This window comes from Kogia breviceps, chromosome 9 (assembly GCF_026419965.1).
Source record: "Kogia breviceps isolate mKogBre1 chromosome 9, mKogBre1 haplotype 1, whole genome shotgun sequence".
NCBI lineage: Eukaryota > Metazoa > Chordata > Mammalia > Artiodactyla > Physeteridae > Kogia > Kogia breviceps.
The window spans coordinates 54,057,284-54,081,394 of NC_081318.1; the positions used below are offsets into that span (position 1 = coordinate 54,057,284).

At 35.6% G+C, this 24,111-nt stretch overlaps 1 pseudogene; it reads left to right on the plus strand.

Annotated features, from left to right (window-relative positions):
• The window catches only part of LOC131762414 (small ribosomal subunit protein eS24 pseudogene), a 91,375-nt pseudogene extending 80,205 nt beyond the window's left edge, over positions 1 to 11,170 (plus strand).
• The last annotated feature ends 12,941 nt before the right edge of the window (positions 11,171 to 24,111 follow it).

The window sequence follows — 24,111 nt, forward strand, 5'->3', positions numbered from 1 at the left end:
TTATGGTGGAACTGTAAATTGGAACATCTTTTTTGAAGGGCAGTATGTTAATCAAAATGTTGAATCTTGGGACTAACCTAGTGGCACAGTGGTTAAGATTCCACTTGCCAATTCAGGGGACATGGGTTTGATCCCTGCTTGGGGAAGACTGAACATGCCACGGAGCAACTAAGCTCATGAGCCACAACTACTGAGCCTGTGCTCTAGAGCCCATGAGCCACAACTACTGAAGCCCACTTGCCTAGAGCTCATGCTCCGCAACAAGAGAAGCCACCACAATGAGAAGCCCGCGCACCACAATGAAGAGTAGTCCCCACTCACCACAACATGAGAAAGCCTGCATGCAGTGATGAAGACCCAATGCAGCCAAAAAAATTAAATTAAAATAAAATTTTTTTTAAATGTTGAATCTTTATGGCACAGTCGTTTCATTTCTAGTCATCTAACCATTAGAAATACACAGAGGCAAAATGATACATATACAGGAATAGTCATTAAAGCATTGCTTATTATAATGAAAACTTCTAAACAACTTCATTGTCCATTGATAGGTAAATGGTCAAAAACGTGTTGTACATTTATAATAAAAAGAAGATATATGTATACTGATTTATTGAGATATTTATAGCATAGACTATGCATGGCATGAGCCAATTTATTTTTTAAGACATATATGCAAAAATATGCAAATATTGCACATACTCTATGGATATATATACATGAAGACTCAGTTTCTGTCATATGTAGATATGAATAGATAGCACCTCTGTGTAGTGTATGTGACAAGAAGAGAAATAACTAATAGCTAGCAAAAGGATTTGTTTTACAGCGAAAGCAATTAATTTTGGAACAATAACCTGATAAGCACTTGAAATAAATAGCAAAACCCAGAGAATGGATGTTGCTTTATAGCAAGGTTTCAAAGAATGGGACAATATCCCTGTGTATGACCCAGGAGAGCAATATTCCAGAGGAGGAAGGAGGTGGCAGAACAGATGAGAGAGAGTGAGGAATGAGAAGAAAGAATCCAAGAAAGATGAGAGACAGAGGAGGGTGGCCAAACATAAGTGGTGAAGTGATTAAGAAATACTTTAAAGAAGAGAGAATCTCTAAAATGAGATTCTAAGATGTTCGTAGCATTGCTCAAAGCGATCCTTAATGGTGAGGTACATCATCCAAAGAAATCTGACATAGCATAAATGTTTTACGTGGGCAAGTTATTGTAAAAAACAAACAAACAAAAAAAACAAACAAACAGTAAACGGGGCTTATGTAACCTCTGGGGAATACAACATAAAATAGCCATGTGTAAAGAAGACCCCTGAAAATACAGTGACAATAAGAACAGTAAGACAGTAAGAAGCCCCCAGGCATCCAGAGAAATCTTATTGAAAGCGGTGGAAACATTGCATGGGGTAAAGCTTTAGATCCTTTTGTCCAGCTCTCAATGGTCCAGGAGAACCCAGGCAACATTTGATTGTATGTGCTTTTGGATTGCTTGATTTTTTTAAACTATGAAAATGTATTACTACTGTATGAAGAGAAGGGACGGAGGGAATGAGGAGGGGAGGAGGGAGGGAGGAGGAGGAAAAAAAGGAAAAGAATATATGGATAGCTGGCACCCAGTAATGAACTAGAACTAGGAGCAAAGCTAGCTAAATAATGTACAATTATCATTCATCTTCCCTCTACGAGTTCCTCCATCAACGTTCCCATTTCAGTTAATGATACTGCTGCTTAACCAATCACTTCACCTTAAACTTTGCTATCATTTTTCATTCTCCAACCCTACATTCTTCTTCACTTCAATTAGTTGCAATGACCTGATGTATCAACCTTGACTGAAAGTTAAAATCCTCTTTCATCTGAAAAAAGGCATCCTCTTCACCTCAGATCTTCAGAAGGAAAGTACATGTTCTACAGAAAAAGAGGTGAGATGTACACCTAACCAGCCAGATCAGGCATAATCAACCTTGGTAATGAAATAGTAACATATAATGCAGGCTGTTCAACCTCATATCAAATCCAGTATCATATCTCCTACATGCAGCCCCTCTTCTCTATTCTGATTGCCACTGTCCTCATTCAACTGGTGTCACCTGGATGATGAAACTTCTTACCTAGACAATGGTAGATGCCTACTAAATATTCTGGCATGTCATCTCTACCCACTTCACTCCATTCTGTGTGAAGATTCTAGGTTAATATTTGTTTCAGTCATGATTCTAGATTGTAAGCCACCAAAACTGACTTGGGCTAACTTAAGCAGAAACAGTATTGTGCACAGAGTATCAGAAGTCCTCAAAATCAGGTGGAAAGCTAAAGAAACAAGTTCCAGAAACTGGGAAGAATCAAAGAAGGCCAGAAAGTGGGGAATATAGTCAAGATCACGTTTTGAGAAGAGTCAGGGGAGGACTCAGCCATTGATGCCATGCCACTGGACACTCCTCACTGCCCCAGCTGGATACATTATTAACATGATAGTTTGCTTTATGTCACTACATCATTCTGTTAATCCCTAAAGTTAAAAAAAATTCATGGGAGTTTAAAATTGGCTGAGTCAAGGCCATGTGTCTCTGGCTTCAAGTGGAGAGAAGAAATGTCTGCCCCTTCTTTGGTTTTCACAGTGGAAATCAGACCTCAGCCTACAACTAATACCTCATAATAGGGACTTCCCCCAAAATAGGAATGGTGATTCGATTCTGGGTAGCCAAAAAACAGACCTGTAATGTTAACCACCATCTTCTTTAAAGGAAACCCTTTCCTTTGAATTCACATTCCTTATCAGAGGAACTGGTAGAGGGAAGATGAATGATTATTGGACATTATTTAGCTGGTTTTCCTCCTACTTCTAGTTCATTACAGGATGCCAGCCAGTCATGTATTCTTTTACTTTCCCCCCTCCCTCTTTCCCTTCTTTTCATACAATAGTAATACATTTTCATAGTTAAAAAAAAATCAAGGCAATAATCACTCCATCTCCCAAACTCCCTTTTGGCTTTTTCTTCTTTTAATTGATTCTTCACTGACCACTCTTCAGTCCCATTGCAACTTTCAGATAGTTCCTTCTGCTAGTAATGATCCTTCCTTATTTCTACCTGTACAAAAGTTACACTACCTGCAAGACCTCCCCTAGCAAATGCAACCTCTTTCAAAAATCTTCCTTGTTTTCAGATAATCTCTCTGTGGTCCCAACTTATTATACTTACATTCTTCCCAATTTATATTTTAATTATTTGCATGCATTCTATCTCTCCCTCTAGATTGCAATCTCTTTAAGAACAGAGTATGATTTATTTTTCATGTTTTTACAAATATCTTTAATATAGGTGCCAAATAAATGCAGACTGATAGTGCAAATGTAGTACTCAAAAGCGGACCTAATACATAATACTTCACAAGCAGAAATTGGTTACTGAATTGCTATGGAACAAAAAGACAAGGATGTTATAATAATAGAAATGGCCTCTACTTTAAGAAAGCTTGATGTAAACATAAAAATCTGAATTTAAGAAACTCTCTCTCTTTATATATTTACCTAACAAAGGTGTTCAGTTTAAAAAAGATTTACTTATAACCTTTAAAAGGTAAACTTGTGGGCTTCCCTGGTGGCGCAGTGGTTGAGAGTCCACCTGCCGATGCAGGGGACACAGGTTCGTGCCCCGGTCCGGGAAGATCCCACATGCCACAGAGCAGCTGGGCCCGTGAGCCATGGCTGCTGAGCCTGCGCGTCCAGAGCCTGTGCTCCACAACGGGAGAGGCCACAACAGTGAGAGGCCCGTGTACCACCAAAAAAAAAAAAGTAAACTTGCTAGGAGTATTAAAATATCATTTGACTTGCAAAAATATGTTATTTAAAATATCTATTGTATAAAGAAAGGTGCACATATACATAAATACAAAGGATGGAATCCTTTCATCAAACTCCTACTCCTCCAAAAATACCCTCTCTGGCTCTGTGATCTACAAGTAAACAGGGAGGGAAAAAACTAGAGCTGGTTTAGCAGAAAGCTACAAATGGTGATTGAAGGGTTTGGAAAAAGATCTATTAAAGGAGGTCAAGAAAATGGATATTATTCAGTTTGAAGATTAAAGGTGATTTGGGACAATTTAATAACAATCTATAAATACATGAGGGCTCTCACACAAGGAATAATCACCAGCTACTCTCCAACTCCAATCTGGACCAGAACAAGAGAAAAATTATGTTAGATAAAGGGAAGAATTCTTGATAGTAAAATCATTTAATACTAAAATGGAGAGCTAAGGAGAGTTGTGCACTCTTGCTGCATGTGAGAGGGCTTTAAAATGTGTCTCAAAGCACACAACCTGCCCAGAGGTAAAAGAATGCATGAGATAACCTTTCAAAGTTTTTTTCAATGTCTGGAGTCAGAAGTTTTAAATTTATTTCTCTTAATCTTAATGTTTTTTTTAAGATTCCCTGTTTCGCCTATGAAAAACTATATTGAAAGAATAATTTTAGGACTTGGTTATATTCCAATTTTCTCCCACATCCATCTTAAAGTTCTGCCATTTTGATGATTACTTTCTGGCATCTATTTGAGTGTTAAACATTGGGAGAAGGTGAGCAAGAACATATGCAATATAAATTTTAAAATATACTATAGTTAGCTTCCTCTATATTATAGTTCTCGACAAAAGAACTATATACTGATACTTGATAAAAGAGCAACACATATTCCTGATAAAAGAGCTAAGTATAATATATGACAAAATTTATATTACATATGCTCTTGCTCACCCTCTTCATACTCAAGAAGATTCTAGCAAAGCATGACTCCTCCACCTCCATAGCTCTACCTTCTCCCATACCCCAAAGCTGGCTTACATTTGGATCAAAGAACCCCTTCTGCCTCTGTGTTACTTTGCACAAGCTTGTGTGTAATGTTGATACAGATCAAAAAAATTAATAAATGGAGAGATGAAAATAGTGTGGAGATAGTCATGACACAACGAGCCTCAAGGTTAACCATGTACATCTTACATTAACATTTCTATTTGTTTTCAACTACCTCTATTTTAGCAGAGGAAACTAATCAAGCATGATGAAAGTCTCAGAATTTAAAGAAAACTAGATTTTTTTCCTTAAAAACTCTATACACAAACAATGTATTCAATTCAAGGAAGTTAAAGAGTTGTTAAAATAATATTATTAGTGTATCAGTCAAAGTTCTCCAGAAAAATAGGAGATACACAGAGATAGATTTTAAGGAACTGGCTCACAAGATTGTGTGGGCTGGCAAATGTGTATATCAGGTCAGCTGGCTGGTAACTCAGACAGGAGTTGATGGTACAGTCTTGAGTCACAAATTTGTAGAGCAGCCTCACTGGCAGGAAATTCAGGGAGCATTTCTGTGTTACAGTCTTGAGGCACAATTCCTTCTTCTTCAGGAAATCTGTTTTTATTCCTAAGGACTTCAACTGATTGGATGAGGCCCACTCATCAAAAGTGGTCTCCTTCATTTAAACTCAACAGATTTTAGGTGCTAATTATATCTACAAAATTACAAGATGCTAATTACATCTTCAGAGAAAAATCTAGACTAGTGTTTGACCAAACAACCGGGTACATAGCGTAGCTAAGTGGATGCATTAAAATTTAACCAACACAAACGGGTTTCTTGTTTTTAAACAAGTAGGAGTTTTCACTGGATTTCTTTGTTCCGAAGTCCCTGAATCTCTGCAATGAACACATACATGATAATAAGTTTGGATGATTTGCAAGCAATTCAATTTGTGTATTCATTCATTTAGTCAGCAAATGTTTATTGAGCATTCTTATGGTCTGGCACTGTCCTAGGAGCTAGGGATATAGAATGCAGAAGCTAGATTCAAGGGAGAAATCAAAAGCTTTACAGACAAGCAAAAGCCAAGAGAATTCAGCACCACCAAACCAGCTCTACAACAAATGCTAAAGGAACTTCTCTAAGTGGGAAACACAAGAGAAGAAAAGGACCTACAAAAACAAACCCAAAACAATTAAGAAAATGGCCATAGGAACATACATATCAATAATTACCTTAAATGTGAATGGATTAAATGCTCCAACCAAAAGACACAGGCTCACTGAATGGATACAAAAACAAGACCCACATATATGCTGTCTACAAGACATGCACTTCAGACCTAGGGATACATACAGACTGAAAGTGAGGGGATGGAAAAAGATATTCCATGCAAACGGAAATCAAAAGAAAGCTGAAGTAGCAATACTCATATCAGATAAAATAAACTTTAAAAAAAGAATGTTACAAGAGACAAGGAAGGACACTACATAATGCTCAAGGGATCAATCCAAGAAGATATAACAATTATAAATATATACACACCCAATATAGGAGCACTTCAATACATAAGGCAAATGCTAACAGCTATAAAAGAGGAAATCGATAGTAACACAATAATAGTGGGGGACTTTAACACCTCACTTACACCAATGGACAGATCATCCAGACAGAAAATTAAAAAGGAAACACAAGCTTTAAATGACACAACAGACCAGATAGATTTAATTGATATTGATAGGATATTCCATGTGAAAACAGCAGATTACACTTTCTTCCCAAGTGTTCATGGAACATTCCCCAGGAGAGATCACAACCTGGGTCATAAATCAAGCCTCAGTAAATTTAAGAAAATTGAAATCATATCAAGCATCTTTTCTGACCACAACACTATGAGATCAGAAATAAATTCCAGGGAAAAAAATGTAAAAAACACAAGCACATGGAGGCTAAAAAATACATTACTAAATAACCAAGAGATCACTGAAGAAATCAGAGGAAATCAAAAAAATACCTAGAAACCAATGACAATGAAAACACGAAGATCCAAAACCTATGGGATGCAGCAAAAGCAATTCTAAGAGGGAAGTTTATAGCAATACAATCCTACCTCAAGAAACAAGAAAAATTTCAAACAATCTAACCTTACCCTTAAATGAACTAGACAAAGAAGAAAAAACAAAACCCAAATTTACTACAAGGAAAGAAATCATAAAGATCAGAGCAGAAATAAATGAAATATAAACAAAAAAAAACAATAGCAAAGATCAATAAAACTAAAGCTGGTTCTTTGAGAAAATAAACAAAATTGATAAACCTTTAGGCAAACTCATCAAGAAAAAAAAGGGAGAACTCAAATCAACAGAATTAGAAATGAAAAAGGAGTAGTTACAACAGACACTGCAGAAATACAAAGCATCATAAGAGACTACTATAAGCAACTCTATGCCAATAAAATGGACAACTTGGAAGAAATGGACAAATTCTTGGAAAGGTACAATTTCCAAGACTGAACCAGGAAGAAACAGAAATATGAAAAGACCAATCACAGGTAATGAAATTGAAACTGTGATTAAAACTCTTCCAACAAACAAAAGTTCAGGACCTGATGGCTTCACAGGTGAATTCTATCAAACATTTAGAGAAGAGCTAACACCATCCTTCTCAAACTCTTCCAAAAAAAACTGCAGAGGAAGGAACACTCCAAACTCATTCTATGAGGCCACCATCACCTTGGTACCAAAACCAGACAAAGATACTACAAAAAAAGAAAATTATAGACCAATATCACTGATTAATATAGATGCAAAAATCCTTAACAAGGGCTTCCCTGGTGGCGCACTGGTTGAGAGTCCACCTGCCGATGCAGGGGACACGGGTTCATGCCCCGGTCCGGGAGGATCCCACATGCCACGGAGCGGCTGGGCCTGTGAGCCACAGACGCTGAGGCTGCGTGTCTGGAACCTGTGCTCCGCAATGGGAGAGGCCACAGCAGTGGGAGGTCCGCGTACCACAAAAAAAAAAAAAAAAAAAAAAAAAAAATCAGGGAACCATAAAACTACCAAAGAAACAAAAAAAGCTCTAACAGTCAAACCTAAAAAAAAAGTTTTTTAATAATAAATAAATAAGTAAAAATTTAAATAGGTAATAAAAATAAAAAATAAATTTTTAAAAAATTTTTAAAAAATTTTTAAAAATTTTAAAAAGGAGATCTGTGAACTGCCTGAAAAGAATTAAAAATAATTGTCTTAAGGAAGTTCAGTGAGCTAGATGAAAACACAGATAGACAGTGAAACAAAATCAAGGAAACAATATATGAAATCAGAAGTTCAACAAAGAGATAGAAATCATAAAAAAGAAACAGAAATTGTGAGTTGAAGAATACAATGACAAAATTGAAAAATTCAGTGCAAAGTTTCAACCACAGACTTGATCAAGCCAAAGAAAGAACCAATTAGCTCAAAAGCAAATTATCTGAAATTACACAGTAAGAGGAACAAAAGTATAAAAAAGAGTGAAGAAAGCCTATGGGAATTATAAGATACCATCAAAACAATCAATGTACACATTATGGAAGTCCCAGATGGAGAAGAGAAAGTCACAAGGGTATAATCTTATTTAAAGAAATAAAGACTGAAAAATTCCCAAATCTGGGGAGAGAAATGTAAATAAAATTCATGAAGCCTAAAAGACTCCAAAGAGGTTAAAATGAAAGAAATCTACAATGAGAAACATTAAAATTAAACCATCAAAAGTCAAAGACAGAGAATTGTGAAGTCAGGAAAAGTGACTCATCACATACAGGGAAACACACAGAAGACTATCAGTGGATTTCTCAGCAGAAACCTTGCAGTCCAGGAAAAGAGTGGGATGATATTCAAAGTGCTGAAAGGAAAAAATGGCCAACCAAGAATATTATACATGGAAATTTATCCTTTAAAATTGAAGAAGAGATAAAGACTTTCCCAGAAAAACAAAAACTGAGGGAGTTCATCATCACTAGACCTGCCTTGAATAAAAGGTTAAAGGGAGTTCTTCAAGTTGAAAGAAAAGTACACTAAACCGAAACACAAAAGCACATGAAAGTATATATCTCTCTGGTAATGGAAAATATTTAGAGAAGTACAGAATAATATAATACTGTAAGAGTGGTGAATAAATCACTTTTAACCCCAGTACAAAAGTTAAAAGACAAAAAAGTATTAAGAATAACTATAATCACAAAAATTGGTTAATGGATATATCATATAAAAAGAAGTAAATTCTGACATCAAAAATATAAAGTGTAAGGAGGAATACATGTGTAGATTTAAAAACTAACAAAAATCTCATCTTTATTCTACATACCAGATGACAGTTCATGTATCTTTCTTTCACTAACTTCATTTTATACTTTTTAACCTTCAATTCTGTTGCCTTGCAAGAGAAAGATTTGGGATTTAAATTTTTTTAATTTTAGAATATTTTATTAGCTGAATAAATAGATGCTACTCATTTACTAAAAATTGATTTTGCTTTGAGAGAATGTGTACAGTTTTTGTATGCAGTTGAAATTAAGTTGTTATCAGTTTAAATTAGGCTGTGATAACAATAAGAAGTTTTATGCAAGCCTCATGGTAAACACAATGAAAAAACTTATCGTAGATACAAAATAGGTAATGAGAAAAAAAATCAAATCATCAAAACACAAGGAAGGACAGCAAGAAAGGAAATGAGAAACAAAAGAACTATGAAATACACAGAAAACAAAAAATTTCCTTTTATCAATGTTTCATAGTTTTCAGCAAATAGATCTTTCACCTCTTTGGCTAAGTTTATCCTAGGTATTTTGCTTTTTTGATGCAATTTTAAAGGATTGGGGTTTTTTTTACTTTCTCTTTCCTTTTTTTTTTTTTTTTTGCAATATGCGGGCCTCTCACTGTTGTGGCCTCTTCTGTTGTGGCCTCTCCCATTGCGGAGCACAGGCTCCAGATGCACAGGCTCAGTGGCCATGGCTCACGGGCCCAGCGACTCCATGGCATGTGGGATCTTCCCGGACCGGGGCACGAACCCGTGTCCCCCGCATCAGCAGGCGGACTGTCAACCACTGCACCAACAGGGGAGCCCTACTTTCTCTTTCTGATATTTCAATATTAGTGTATAGAAATGCAACAGATTTCTGTATATTACCCTTATATCCTACAACCTTGCTGAATTCATTTATTAGTTCTAATAGTTTTGGGGTGGAGACTTTACAGTTCTCTACATAGAGTATCATGTCACCTGCAAATAGTGACAGTTTTACCTCTTCCTTTCCAATTTGCATACCTGTTATTTCTTTTTATTGTCTGACTGCTATGGCTAGGACTTCCAATACTATGTTGAATACAAGCCATAAGAGTGGGCATCCTTGTCTTGTCCCTGAATTTAGCAGGAAGGCTTTCAGCTTTTCACCATTGAGTATTATGTTGGCTGTGTGTTTGTCATAAATGGCTTTTATTATGGTGAGATATGTTCCCTCTATACTCACTTTGGTGAGAGTTTTTATCATGAATGAAGGTTGAACTTTATCAAATGCTTTTTCTGCATCTATTGAGATGATTGTATGGTTTCCGGCTTTTCTTCTGCTAATATGGTGTATCACAATGGTTGATTTGCACATGTTAAACCATCCTTGTGACCCTGGGATGAACCCAACTTGATCACAGTGTATTATCCTTTTTATGTATTTGGATTCGGTTTGCTAATATTTTGTTGAGGATTTTTGCATCTATATTCATCAAAGATATTGGCCTGCAATTTTCTTTTCTTGAAGTGTCTTTGTCAGGTCTTGTTATCAGGGTGATGGTGGCTTTGAGTGTTCCTTTCTTTTCAATCTTTTGGAATAGTTTGAGCAGGAAAAATGTAAGTCCTTCTTTGTATGTTTGGTAGAATTCTCCAGTGAAGCAAACCAGATTCACTAGCACATTAAAAACATCATGATCAGCCACCATCATGAATGACAAGTAACTATCCAGACCAGGAAGATCATGACCAACTGACTACTTCAGCAGAAATAAATGGTCTTCAATGTCCTTCACTGTGGGAAGGCAACAGTACCCAAGACAGAAATTCAGGAAAAACTAGCCAAAATGTACAAGATCACACCAGATGTCATCTTTGTATTTAGATTCAGAACCCATTTTGGTGGTGGCAAGACAACTGGCTTTGGCATGATTTACAATTCCTTGGATTATGCAAAGAAAAATGAGCCCAAACACAGGCTTGCAAGACATGGCCTGTATGAAAAGAAAAAGACCTCAAGAAAACAGCAAAAAGAACACAAGAACAGAATAAAGAAAGTCAGGGGGGCTGCAAAGACCATTGTTGGTGTTGACAAAAAGTAGGAGAAAAGATTCTGCAGTGACTGTATCTGTGGTGATTGTGCAGATATTTCATGAGAGAATTAATAAACTAAGACCTTTTAAAAAAAAACACATCATATACCATGACCCAGTGGGATTTATTCCTGGGATGCAAAGATGGTTCAAAATACACAAAATAATCAATGTGATACTTTAACAGAATGAAAGATAAAAACCAAATAATCATCTCAATAGATGCATAAAAGGCATTTAACAAAATTCAACATCCTTTTATGATAAAAACTCTCAACAAATTAAGTATAGAATAAACTTATCTCAGCACAATAAAGTCCATATATAAGAAGCCCACAGTTAACATCATTCTCAATGGTAAAAACTGAAAGCTCTTCCTCCAAGATCAGGAACAAGGCACTGAATGTTCACTCTCACCACTTCCATTCAACATAGTACTAGACATTTTGCCAGAGCAATTTGGCAAGCAAAAAAAACAAAAACAGTTCTCCAGTTAAGAAAGGAAAAAGTAAAATTATCTCTCTTTGCAGATGACATGATCTAACATGTGAAAACCCTAAAGACAGCACAAAAAATACTGCTAGAAAAAATGAATTCAACAAAGTTGCAAGATATGAAATCAATGTACAAATATCATTTGCACTGCTATACACCAACAAGAAAGTATCCAAAAAGAAAAGTAAGAAAATACTCCATTTATAATAGCATCCAAAAAAGAAAGAATAAACTAAGGAATAAGCTTAAACAAGGAAGTGGGGACTTCCCTGGTGACACAGTGGTTAAGAATCCGCCTGCCAATGTAGGGAACACGGGTTCGATCCTTGGTCCAGGAAGATCCCACATGCCGTAGAGCAACTAAGCCCATGTGCCACAACTACTAAGCCTGCACTCTAAAGCCCGTGAGCCATGACTACTGAGCCCAAGTGCCCCAACTACTGAAGCCCATGCACCTAGAGCCCATGCTCTGCAAGAGAAGCCAACACAATGAAAAGCCCGTGCACCGCAATGAAGAGTAGACCCCACTCGCCACAACTAGAGAAAGCCCGCTTGCAGCAACAAAGACCCAACGCAGTCAAAACTAAATAAATAAGTGTGTAAGCTTAAACAAGGAAGTGAAAAACTTGCACACTAAAAATTATAAAACACCGATGAAAAAAATTAGACACAACTAAATGGAAAGACACCTCATGTTCATGGATTAGAAGAATTATTGCTAAAATGTCCATTCTATCCAAAGTAATCTACAGACTCAATGCAATTCCTATCAGAATGTCAATGGCATTCCTCACAGAAGCAGAAAAAAAATCCTAAAATTCATATGGAACCAAAAAACACCCTGAATAGCCAAAGCAATTTTGAGCAAGAAAAACAAAGTTTGAAGGCATCACACTTCCGGATATCAAAATTTTAACAAAGCAAGAGCAGTCAAAAGAGAATAGTACTGACATAAAAGATATATAGGCCCATAGAACAGAATAGAGAACTCAGAAATAAACCCATTTATATAGCCAACCCATCTTTGAGGAGAGTGCCAAGAATATACAATGGAGAAAGAATAGTTTATTCAATAAACGGTGGTGGAGAAACTAGATATCCACATACAAAGGAATGAATTTGGACCGCTATCTTACATCATACACAAAAATCAACTCCAAATGAATTAGACTTAAGTGTAACTCATGAAGCTATAAAATTCCTAGAAGAAAACATAGGGTAAAATCTTCTTGACATTGGCTTTGGCAACTATTTCTTGGATACAACACCAAAAACACGAGGAACAAAAGCAAAAATAGATAAGTGGAATTATGTCAAACTAAAAAACTTCTGCACAGCAAATAAAAAAATCAAGAAAATTACAAAACAGAAACAGACTCACAGACTTAGAAAACAAACTTATGGTTACCAAACAGGAAAGGTGGGGGGAGGGATAAATTGGAAGTATGGGACTGACATATACACGCTACTATATTTAAAATAGATAACCATCAAGGACCTACTGTTTAGCACAGAGAACTCTGCTCAGTATTCTATAACAACCTAAATAGGAAAAGAATTTGAAAAAGAACAGATACATGTATATGTATAACTGAATCACTTTGCTGTACACTTGAAACTAACACAATATTGTTAATCAACTATACTCCAATATAAAACTTTTTTTAAAGAAAGGCAATCTAAGAGTAGGAGAAAATATTTGCAAACCATGTCTTACAGAGTTAATGTCCAAAATATATAAGAAACTTCTACAACTAAATAGCAAAATAAACAAATAACTGATTTTAAAATGGGCAAAGGACCTGAAAAGACATTTTTCAAATTACATTCAAATGGATAACAGGTATATGAGAAGGTGTTCAACATCACTAACCATCAAGGAAATGAGAATCAAAACCACACTGAGATGTCACTGCATGCATGTTAGGATGGCAATTATCAAAAGGACAAACAATAACGAATGTTGGCAAGGATGTAGGGGAAAAAAAGGGAACCCTTGTACATTGTTGGTAGGAATGAAAATTGGTACAGCCACTATGGAAAACAGTATGGAGGTTCATCAAAAATTTTGAAATAGACCACTGCATATTATCCAGCAATCCTACTTCTGGGTATACATCCAAAGGAATTGAAATCAGTATCTCAAAGATGTATTTGCATTCCCATATTCATTTAAACATTATTAACAATAGCCAAAACATGGAAGCAACTTAAATGTCCATTGACAGAAGAATGAATGAAGAAAATGTGGGTGATGTCAACATCATGGTGGTGTGAGATGCTCCCTTTTCCTCTCCCCTTTAATCTACAAGCAATAAAATATCCATAACTCAACAAGGTGCCTCTGCCCAAAACATCATGATGCTGAAGAATTCCACACATCTGTACTTTTAAGGTACCCAGTGGACTAGAACATATAGAGGAGGTGGAACCAAGGGAACAACAGAGTCAGTGTCTGAGATTTTAAACCCCCAGCTGCTGCAGCTGAACCCTCAGCCCAAAGAGAGTCCGGTAGCATCAGGGGAGGTGTCACACATGGCTTTTAGGCTGCAGTGGCACCCATAGCCACAAGGAACTGGACAGCAGTGACAACAGTGCATGCAATCCTACCCCTCCAGCTGTGAAGGTACCCCTGACTCCCATCCCCCCCAACAGCTCCCACAAACCCAACAACCCTGGATACAGCAAAGGCACCTGTGACCCTGGCATCCCTCCTCACCTTCCCCCTCCCCTACAGTGACAGAGCCTGCAACCCAGGAGACCCCCAACATGACACAGGTGCCCACCATCTTGGTGCCCCAGGCAAGGACTCCAGCAACATCGGCAGTAGCAGAGCACCATCAACCCTGGAGGCACAAGCAGGGACACCAGGGCACTAGGCAACACTTCTGGCAGAGGCGGTGGAAGGTGGAAAGTACTGATTCCCAAATACAACCAGAGGCTCAGGTAAGAGGAATCAAAAACTTGTGCTATACCACCACCTACTGGAAAACAAAAGAAAAGCCTCTAACTACTAACCTGTTGAATCGTTAGAATCAAGTGTAAAGGAAAAAAAAAAGAAAAAAAGTTTTACCTAAAGAAAGGTGTTCACTATTTCAAATGCACCAGCAGAGGAACAACTCATCAAGCACCAGGAAGAACCACAGTAACATGATATCACAAAAAGAAAAAGACAATTCTCCAGAAACCACACTTAAAATCATGGAATACTGCAATCTAACTGAGTAAGAATTGAAATAGCTGTCATGAAGAAACTCAATGAGCTACCAGAACTCAGAAAGCCAAGAGCTCAGGAATAAAATTAGTGAACATAAGGAATACTTTACCAAAGAGATTGAAACTCTAAAAAAGATTCAGTCAAACAGAAATTCTGGAGCTGAAGAATTCAGTAAATGAGATGAAGAACACATTGGAAAGCACTGGAAATAGAGCAGGCCATATGGAAGAGAGAATCAGTGAGCTCAAAGGCAGAAATCTAGCAATGATACAGGTAGAAGAGGAGAGAGAATTAAGATCTAAAAAAATAAAGAAATATTATGAGAATATCTGACTCTATTAGGAAGAGCAATATTAGATAATAGGTATCTCAGAAGGAAAAGAAAAGGAGAAGGGAGCAGAGAGTCTATTTAAAGAAATAATAGCTAAGAACTTCCCAAACTAAGGGAAGGAACTAGATATACAAATCCATGAAACTAAAAGAACACTTAATTACCTCAACACAAAAAGACCTTCTCTGAGACATGTTAACACTGTCAAAAGTCAAAGACAAAGATAGAATTTTAAAAGCAGTCAGGGAAAAAAAAGGATGGTAACAAACAAAGAAATCCTCATTAGGCTATCAGCAGATTTCTTAGCAGAAAATCTAGGCCAGGGGGGAGTAAAATGACATTACAGAAATACAGAAGGATAAAAAACTGTCAGCCAATAATAATCTATCCATATAGTTATCATTCAGATGTAAAAGAGAAATAAAGTTTTCCCCAGACAAATAAAAGGTGAGGGAATTCATCAACACTAGACCTGCCTTATAAAAAGAATATTGGAAGGAGGTCTTCTACTAGAAACAAAAAGGCAAAAGTATACAAAAGGTTGAGTATGGTGATGAATAGACAAAAATCAGAAAACTGCAACTGTATATCAGAATAAGTTTTTAAACACTTTATTATAGCATAAAGGTTAAAGGAGGGAAAGCAGTAAAAATAACTATAGCTATCTCAATTTGGTAACAACTTATAACATAAAAAGGGACAATCTGAGACAATAAAAAAAAGGGGGGAAGAGGAAAAGGACAGAACCCATACGGCAAATGAAGATAAGATGCTATCAGCAGAAAAAGGACTATTTTATCTATAAGAAATTTTATACAAACCTAATCGTAACCACAAAACATAAATCTAGAGCAGAGACACAAAACATAAAAAAATAGGAAACTGTGAAAAACATCATATAACACCACCAAACTGACAAACACAGGAAAAATAATCAAAGGAGGTATAGAGCAATCTTTTAAAAAAAAAGATTAAATGACAGTACTAAGCTCTCACTTATCAATAATCACCCTAAATGTCAATGGATAGAATTCATCAGTCATAAGACACAGAGTGGCTGGAAGAATAAAAAAATAAGACCTAACTATATGCTGTTTTCACAACACTAATCTCCACTCTAAAGACAAACATAGGCTCCAGGTGAAGCAACGGAATATGATACTCCAGGCAAATGGTAGTCCAAAAAAGCAGTGTAGCCATACTTATATCAGACAAAATAGACTTCAAACCAAAAAAGGTAAGAAAAGACAAAGATGGACATTATATAAAGGCAAAGGAGACAATTTTTCAAAAAGACATAATAGTTATTTATATATATATATGCACTAATAGTTATTAATATATATATGCACTAACACTGGAGCATCAAAATATATAAAACAAGTAGTAATAGATTTAAAGGGAGAGATTGACAGCAACACAATAAAAGTAGGGTACATTAACATCCCACAACCATCAATGGATTGGTCATCCAGATAGAAATTCAACAAGGAAACAGCTGTTTAATGAAACATTAGGCCAGATAGATTCAATAGATTTATGTAGAACATTCTATACAAATGCAGCAGAAGGCACATTCTTCTCAAGGATACATGGAAAATTCTCAAGGATAGACCATATATTGGTACACAAAATAAGTCTCAGTAAATTTAAGAAGATTTAAATCATGTCAAGTTTCTTTTCCAGTCATAATGATATAAAACTAGAAATCAATTACAAGAAGAAAGCTGGAAAAATCATGAACATGTGGAAACTAAACAACAAGCTACTGAACAACCACTGGGTCAACAAAGAAATCATGGAAGAAATTTTTGAAAACCTGAAGACAAATGAAAATGAAAATACAACACACCAAAATCTGTGGGATGCAGCAAAGTGGTACTAAGAGGGAAGTTAACAGCAATACAGGCCTACCTCAAGAAACAAGAAAATTCTCAGATAAACGAGCTAACTTTACAATTAAAGGAACTAAAAAAGAAGAACAAAAGAAGCCCATAGTCAGTAGAAGGAAGCAAAGATACTAAAGATTAGAGTGGAAATAAAGGAAATGGAGACTAAAAAGAAATAGAAAAGATCGATAAAACTAAGCGTTGGTTCTTTGAAAAGATAAAATTGACAAACCTTTAGCTAGACTCACTAAGAAAAAAAGAGAGAAGGGTTTGATAAATATAATCAGAAACAAAAGAAGATAAGTAACAATGGATACCCCAGATACACAAAGAATTATAAAAGAGTGTTATGAACAACTATACACCAAGAAATTGGGACAATGTAGAGGAAGTGGACAAATTCTTAGAATTATACAACCTTCCAAGACTGAATCATGAAGAAATAGAAAATGTGAATAGACCAATCACTAGTAAGGATATTGACACAGTAATCAAAAACTCCCCAAAACAAAAGCCCAGGACCAGACAGCTTTACAGATGAATTCTACCAAACATTCAAAGAAGATTTAATACCTACCCTTCTCAAACTCTTCCAAAAAATTGAAGAGGAAGGAACACATCCTAACTTATTCTACTAGACAAACATTACCCTGATACAAAACCCAGCAGCAGACAACACAAAAAAATAAAATTACAGGCCAATATCTGATGAACATAGAGACAAAAATCTTCAACAAAATATTATCAAACCTAATAAAAGGATCATACACATGATCAAGTGGGACTTCTTTCAGAGATTCAAGGATGGTTCAACATCCACAAATCTATCAACATGATACACCACATTAACAAAATGAAGATAAAAATCATGTGATCATATCAATAGATGCAGAAAAAGCATTTGACAAGATTCAACATCCATGTATGATTTTTTAAAAAACACTCAATAAGCATAAAAAGAACATACCTCCACATAATAAAGGTCATACATGACAGACCCATTGCTAACATCATTCTCAATAGTGAAAATCTGAAACCTATCCTTCTAAGATTAAGAACAAGACAAGGATGCCCACTGTCACCACTTTTATTCAACATAGTATTGGAAGTCCTGGACACAGCAATCAAATAAGAAAAATAAATAAAAGGAATCCAGATTGGAAAAGATGAAGTAAAACTGTCACTGTTTATAGATATAACATGATTTTATATGTATGGAAAACCCTGAAGACTCCACCAAAAATCTATCAGAAATAATAACCAAATACAGTAAAGCTGTAGGGTACAAAATCAATACACAGAATCAGTTGTGTTTTTATACACTAACAATGAACTAGCAGAAAAGTAAATTAAGAAAACAATCCCATTTACAATTACAACAAAAAGAATAAAATACCTAGAAATAAATTTAACTAAGGAGGTGAAAAGGCTGTACACTGAAAAGTATAAGACACTTTTGAAAGAAATTAAAGAAAACACAAAGAAATGGAAAGATGTTCCATGATCATGGATTGAAAAAAGTAACAGTGCTAAAATGCCCATATTACCTAAAGCAATCTACAAATTCAGTGCAATCTCTATCAAAATTCCAGTGACATTTTTCACAGAAATTTTTTTAAAATCCTGAAATTGATATTGAACCACAAAAGACCCCAAATAGTCAAAGCAATCCTGAGAAAAAAGAACAAAGTTGGTGGTAACTCATGCACAGATGTTCAAATTATATTACAAAGCTACAGTAATCAAAACATCATGGTATTGGTAGAAAAACAGATACAGAGATTAACAGAACAGAATAGAGAGCCCAGAAATAAGCAAACATTACAACAAAGAAGCAAAGAACATGCAATGGAGAAAGAACAGCCTCTTCAATACTGGTGCTGGAAAAACGGGACAGACATATGCAAAAGAATGAAACTAGACCACTATCTTACACCATACACAAAAATCAACTCAAAATGGATTAAAGATTTGAATGTAAGACCTGAAACCATAAAACTCCTAGATGAAAACATAGGCAGTATGTCCTTTGACATCAGTCTTAGCAATGACTTTTTGGATCTGTGTCCTCAGGCAAGGGAAACAGAAGCTAAAATAAACAAATGGGACTACATCACATTAAAATGTTTCTGCACAGCAAAGGAAACCATGAAGAAAACAAAAAGATAGCCTACCAAAAGGGAGAAGATATTTGCAAATCATATATCTGATTAGGGGTTAAGATCCAAAATATGTAAAGAACTCATACAACTCAGCAACAAAAAACAAACCACCAATTCAAATATGGACTGAGGAACTGAATAAACATTTTTCCAAAGACATAAAGATGTATAACAGGCACATGAAAAGATGTTCAACATCACTAATTATCAAGGAAATGCAAATCAAAACCACAATGAGATATCATCTTACACCCATTAGAATGGGTATTATCAGAAAGGCAAGAAATAACCAGTATTGGAGAGGATGTGGAGAAAAGAGAACCCTCATACAATGGTCGTGGGAATGTAAATTGGTGTAGCCATTATGGAAAAGAATATGGAGACTCCTTTAAAAATTAAGAAGGACTAACATATGATCCAGCTATTCCATTTCTGGTTATTTATCTGAAGAACACAAAAACACTAATTTGAAAAGATATATGCAATGCATACCTATGTTTATCGCAGCATTATTTACAATAGCCAGGACATGTAAACAACCTAAATGCCCATCAATGGATGAATGGATAAAGAAGATGTGATATATATATATAATAAAATACCACTCAGCCATAAAAAAGATGAAATCTTGTCATTTGCAACAACATGGATGGTCCTTGAGGTTATTGTGCTAAGTGAAATAAGTCAAATGCAGAAAGACAAATACCATATGATTTCACTCATATGTGGAATATTAAATAAATGAACAAACCAATCCAAATGAAAACAAGCACATAGATACCGAGAACAGAGTAGAGGCTACTCTGTTCCCCTACTTCAGAGGGGAATCTGGGTGGGTGGAGGGGGAAGCGAAATAGGTAAAGGGGATCAACAGTATGGTGACAGATCGAAAGTAAATGTTCAGTGGTGAGCACACTGTACTGTATACAGAAGTCAAAATATAATGCAGTACATACAAAACTCATATAATGGGGCTTCCCTGGTGGCGCAGTGGTTGACAGTCCGCCTGCCAATGCAGGGAACATGGGTTCGTGCCCCGGTCCGGGAGAATCCCACGTGCCGTGCAGCAGCTGGGCCCATGAGCCATGGCCGCTGAGCCTGTGCGTGCGGAGCCTGTGTTCCACAACAGAAGAGGCCACAACAGTGAGAAGCCCGCATACCGCAAAAAAAAAAAAAAAACTCATATAATGTTATAAACCAATGTTACCTCAATTTTAAAAAAATGTGGTATATACATATAATGGAATACTACACAGTCTTAAACAAGAAGAAAATCCTGCCATTTGTAACAATATGGATCAACCCCATAGGACATTATGTTAAATGAAATAAGCCAGACACAGAACAAACATTGTAAAATACCACTTGTATGATGAATCCAAAACAGTCAAACTCATAGAAGCAGAGAGTGGATCAGTGGTTGTCAGGGGCTGGGAGGAGTGGAAAACTGGAAGATATAATCAAAGGGTACAAAGTTTCAATTATACAAGATGAGTCAGTCCTAGAGATCTACTATACAACATGGTGCCTATAGTTAACAATACTATTTATATTGAATACTTAAAATTTGCTAAGAGTTTAGATCTTATGTTAAGTGTTCTTTTCACAGAATAATATATACTAATAGCAACAACAAATAAGAGGGCAAGAGGAAACTTCTAGAGATGATGAATAGGTTTACAGCATAGATTGATATGATGACTTCGTGGGTTTATACTTAACTCCAAACTCATCAAGTTGTTTATACTAATTATGTCCAGCTTTTTGTATGTCAAAAAATAAATAAAATTTTAAAAGTCTGTGAAAATAGGATAAAATAAAACTTGAGTGAAAAAAGGGAGAAGGGAACAAAATAAATTCCATGGTTGGCTTATAAGCTATGGCTTGGAATAAAATATTATTTAAACTGATAAAGCTTAGCATATTTGAAAGTACAAATATCAACACTAAATAAGTTAACCCCATTGACTAAAATTAGATGGTAGAAGAGAGAAAAAGGAAGAGGAAGGAAAAGTTTCTAGTTTAAATTTATTGTTCATCATAGACAAAGTGTAAATAAGAGGGCACTACTTATATTATTTAAAGGTATTAATGTAAAAGTAAGTACTAGGACAAAATACAAACCTTCCAACATATCCAAAACTCCAGAAATAGAAAGGGAAAGAAAAGAAAGGAGATAACACTGTTATTGTGAAAAGCACTTTCTTCTCATGTATATTTACAAATTTACTAACATACATATTATATGTATGATACTAGAACCCTTGAATCAAATGTATGAGTCATATCAACAAATGTAAATTGTGGTTAACTCATCTAATAAATAAAAATATTATCATGTTAGCACTCAAAGTAAAACCCAACTTTATGGTGTACATAAGAGAATCACCTATACAAAGTGATTCAGAAAGCTTAAAATTAAAGAATCAGTAGAAGGTTGTAATGAGACTGTTATGGGCTGAACTGTGTTCTCCCCAAAATTCATTTGTTGAAGTCCTAAACCCCAATACCTCTGAATGTCACTGTATTTGGAGATAGAGTCTTTAAAGAGGTGATTAAGTTAAAATGAGGTCATTAGTATGGGCCCTAATCTAGTATGACTGGTGCCTCTATGAGAAGAGGAAATTAGGACACAGAGAAGAAACAGGAAGAAGACACCACCTACAAGCCAAGGAGAGAGCCCTCAGAAGAAATCAATCCTCCCAAAACCTTGTTCCAGAATAATGAGAAAATAAATTTCTGTTGTTTAAGCCATTCAGTATGTCTTTGGTTACTGTTATGGTAGATCTGGCAAACTAACACAGAGACCATTGCTCTGATCCTCACAGTGAGAACAAATGAGACAAATTATAATTTTTCAAAAATCTATTACAGAGCTAAAGATGCAAAGAGATCTAAAACAATAAATTCTAGCAAGGGATGATCTCTTCTTAAGAGAGTAAAGATTCAGAGCTTTGTTTCCTCCTGGTGGAGCTGTGGGATGAAAAGAAATCCATTCTATTGATAGATAAAGAAAAAGCCAGCCAAACTTCTACCATCCTTTAATGGCTAAGTAATTAGGCAGATATAACAAGTTAGAATCACTAGGAACACCATACACAGAGTAAGTCTGTCCCACCAGCTTCCTCTTCCCATAGATCTTCACCCAGGACACAGGATAAAATACCAAATACTGTGGAAAGGGAAGAAACCTGAGAGAGATCTCCTTTGAGATGCACAGGGGCTTCTCCTAGCGCAAGGCAGCAGGCTGCGGCAAGCTGTGAGTAAGGGTACGAGAGCTAAGTGAAACTCTGAGAAGGCACTCAAAGGATGAAAGAGGGAGAGTAAAGATGGAAACCCCCAGGTACAGAAAGTGGAGGGTGGAAATTAAGAGAAAAGACAACTCCCACAGTTCAGAAAGTTGATAGGTAGGTAGGTATGTTAGTAAGTAGGCAGGTAGATGGATGGATGGAAATATGGATGGGTGAGAGGTAATAATGGATGGTGATATATAAATGTATAGCTATATATATATATATATATATATATATATATATATATATATATATATACATGTATATATGGAGAAATGTTGGATGGATTCTCTTTCTCCTTTTCAAACTGAATCATACTATATTCTGGTTTTAAAGAAATACATTATGAATGATTTCCTTTGTGAAGACCTCTTAGAATTTTTCAGAGAACCAAGACATCAGCATTATCATTGCTGTGGGATCCCACTGAAATCAACAGCAAAGGTCTCCTTCTAAATATGTGTGAATTGCTTTCATTTACAACTTCAGGAAAGAAAACCTGCCAGGGTATTACTAAGAGTAAAATCCATTCTTCTGTTCACTAAACCTAAACCATTGCATTAGTGTAGACCAAGACAAACACAAAATATCACAATAATGCTGTGGGGGATATATGCTTCATTAAAGATAATCCACTACAATATGACAAAACATAAGGTAGCTATTCTTTCTGCAGCAACACAGATGAAGACTTTATTTTAAACCCAGAGCAGATTGAATTTTTGCATGATGTTTTCTTTAAACTGCCTGGCTTAATCTAGAAATACATTAAGACACTCATCCACCAGCTGTGCCAGTTTCAGCTGTAGCAAATTGATGATTAGCTTCCTCCTGACAATATTTTCTTCCCACAAAATTTTTAAATGGACTGAAATAACATTAAAAGTCAGGAATGGAAAATATACCTTCATTATTAAATATTTTAAAGCTATTTTATCATGAAATCATTTGAATAATATATTAGATAAAACTATTAATATTGGAAAACATTAATTAGTGTGAACTTTTTGTGTTTTATTTTTGAGATAAAATTCAAAACATATCATCCCAAAGCCAAGTAAATAGGCAAAATTAATCACCATTGCCTGCATTAAACCCCATCACAAAATTTAGGACTTCTGTAATAGTTTCAGAACTTGTTAGTAATTTAAGGCAACCCTGGTTATTAAAGATGCAGATTTTTTTTAACCTCCTCTGCTATTTGATTTAAAATACCAGTGTTTTTAGTCCAATTTAATTAATTTTTGTATTTAAAGACAATTAAATTGGATTAAAAGAAATTACATGTAAATGAAAAAAAAACCCTTACATTCAGAAGAATCTAAGCAAGAGTGGGCAAACTAGGCCACATGGACAATGGTCTGTTTTTGTAAGTAAAGTTTTATCAGAACACAGCCATGCTCACTTGTTTGTATACTGTTCCTAATAGACTTCTCACAATGGTAAAGTTGAGTAGTTGCTACAGAGAAGACCTGAGAGCCTTCAGGCTAAAATATTTACTATCTGGCCTTTGAAGAAAAAGTCCAACTCCTGGTTTAAATAAAAAGTTTCAGGCCAACTCTC